The following is a 2,883-nucleotide window of genomic DNA, read 5'->3' as shown; positions in this document are numbered from 1 at the left end:
AACATGGGATTGAAAAAAAAAACACGAACCCTTTTTTTATGAGTCAGATCGATGTCATTAGTTTTTTTTTGGTTCTTCTATCGAAGGTTTGGAGTTTTCGTTTTTTTTTTTATTTTGACAATAAATTATTATCGTAATGCCTCTCTAGGGCAGATGTCAGCAATATTCATTTTAAATAGACAACAATAACGATGATGATGATTATTACGACGACTCTATCATGTTACGGCCAATAGTTTTTTTTTATGAATTTATGAATTTAGTGACAATAATTAAGGAGAATTTATCAGAGAGGGAAATTTTAGTTATGAATACCATCTGCGCTAGGTATTTGTTAAAGACTTTAATCAAACTGATTTCATAGTCATATATAATTTTAAGGGATAACTTTTAGGAGTAGAGAACATAGCAATTGTATCTAGTTTAGTTCGCTGAAGTCGTTTTCTGTTAAAAACTTTTCGGATTGTTGTTAAGTGACATACTGTTTTAAGGACTTATAATAAACTGTTACTTAAGCCGAGGTCTCTATTTGCTATTTGCTATGAGCTATTTGCTGTAACGAAACTTAAAGATTTAAGTTCTACGACAGTGTGCGACAGTTTACGCAGAGGAAAATGTAGGGAATAAGATTTTATGTTCTACTTAAGTATTTATTAGCCATTTGCTGAATCGAAACTTAAATAATATATGTTGAACATAAACCTTATTCCCTACTTTTTCCTCTCCGTAAACTGTCATATAAGGATTTATGTAGAACTTAAATGCTTAAGTTTCGATTCAGCAAAAATTTGACATTTTTTTTAACTTTAGTTTAAAGATGTTTTATTTGATTTTTCAACAAGTTGAATCCCCGTTGACTATCAGCCCGATTCTGAATGAAAACTCTTCCGGAAATGTACTCGGGAGAAGGGTTATTCATCGAAAAATTCCAAGAATATCCTTCCTTTTTTGTTTTAAATTTGTTCCCTTATCGTTAATTATAATGAAAAAGCGAAGAACCTTAAAATTGCTTGGAAGTTTACATTCAGAAAGAGCCATTAAATCTTCTATTTTAGTACCTATATTTTTTTTTATCTTTTTTTTAGTTTGTTAGCCTTAGGACTGAAAATTGCAAATTTTTCTAATTTTTAGTACTTTTCATGAGAATCAACAAGACAGAACTTTCAGAAATCAGAAAATGTATTTGTTGTAATTTTTTTCAAAATTGCGCAAAATAGCACCAAACTTTTGGTTGAATTTTTAAGAAAAGTGCAATGTATGCCATTTTACCTGTTATTATATTCAAAATAAATTTCTATTCAGGTAAATACCTACTTTATCTGATCGTCTTATTTAAAAAAAATAAATTGCACGACTGGGGTCGCACGTACTTGCTCTTATGCTTAAAGTAACAATAATGTTAAAGCTTTTTATTCAAGAAATTTAAAATTTCATAAGTAGTATACAAAAATTAAATCTGTTTTTATAATTAATTAAACTCCGTTTTAAATTATCTTAAAAAAAAAAAAAAAATATGCCATTTTATTTCTTGTATAAAAAGGTATTTTTAGAAAAAAATTTTCGAAAATTGTAGGAGCCGTTTTTTAAAAAAATAATTTTTTATATATAAAAATTTTTTAACATTTAAAAAAAAAAAAAGTTGGTATGCCATTTTGAAGAAATAATTAATTTACACATAAAAACTAAATTTCAAAATTTTTCATTGATCCGTTTTTAAAAAATTGATTTTTCAAAAAAAAATTTTGAAATATTTAAAAAAAAACCAAAAATGCGTTTTTTGAAATTTTTTTAAAATTTTATTATTATCTTTACTTACACACTTTTGTATAAAAATTTTCATTTAAATCGGGTTAATTTTGTACGAGATATTCAGAAACGAAAAAAACCGTTCTATGACAGGTACCGTTAATAACGGTACAAAAAATATTTTTTTTATTTAAAAAGTTGGCCCTTATGTGTAGTACTACACACAAAAATTTTAATCAAAATCGTTAGAGCCGTTTTTGAAAAAAATTAACTTTTCCATTTCCGTTATATGACAGGTACCGTTAGTTTTGGTCATAAAAAAAAAATTTCAATTTCCCCTCTAGGGAATCACCAAAAACTGCTAACTACCAAGTTTGAAGAAAATCACTTCACTCGTTTAGGCTGCAGCTCCAGATAGAGACAGACACACAGACAGACAGACAGACAGACAGACAGACAGAATTGCCAGACCCACTTTTTTGGCATTCTCCATCATCGTAATGTCATGTAAAATTGTTATCTCGAGTTCGATTTTTTTTTACGAATCCTAAACTTGCCCTATAGTTACGGTGACCATCCGTCCCGGTTTACCCGGGACTGTCCCGTATTTCTACAGCTTGTCCCGGGTTTTTATTTAAGAAACCCGGGACGTATAAGTGTCCCGTATTCTGTAATTTGTCCCGTGATTGTCCCGTATTTGAACATTCTCTGATTTTTGTATTCAATATTTTAAAAACTTTGTACGGAAAACAAGAAAACAGTGGTTGGAAATTAAATTTTTTCTAGTACGCTGCTGAAGCAAAACGAAAAATTTTCTAAGTCTCCAAAGTAAAAAAAACGATTAAAAACTCTCCATATATTCTAGCACAGGTAAGAATTTCGTTGCCTAAGCTGCGTACTGTGCAACGAAAAGCAAAATTTTCGTTTACGATTTCGTTGTGCTGGTTTTTTATGAAAATTTTCGTTCTGCCTCTAGTTTTAGGTTTTAGTTTTTTTTTTAAATGTTCGTCAATTATTTAGTTCCAGCTTCTGTTTGTCAGGTCAGTACACCAGAAAAAATGTTTTCGAATAAAGAACAACATAATGGAAGAGTAAAGAACCCATATAAGTTTCAAAACTTTTAAGGACAAGTTAAAA

The sequence above is a fragment of the Episyrphus balteatus genome, chromosome 1 (assembly GCF_945859705.1).
Source record: "Episyrphus balteatus chromosome 1, idEpiBalt1.1, whole genome shotgun sequence".
Taxonomy (NCBI): Eukaryota; Metazoa; Arthropoda; class Insecta; order Diptera; family Syrphidae; genus Episyrphus; species Episyrphus balteatus.
Note: the sequence above shows the minus strand (reverse complement) of the source record.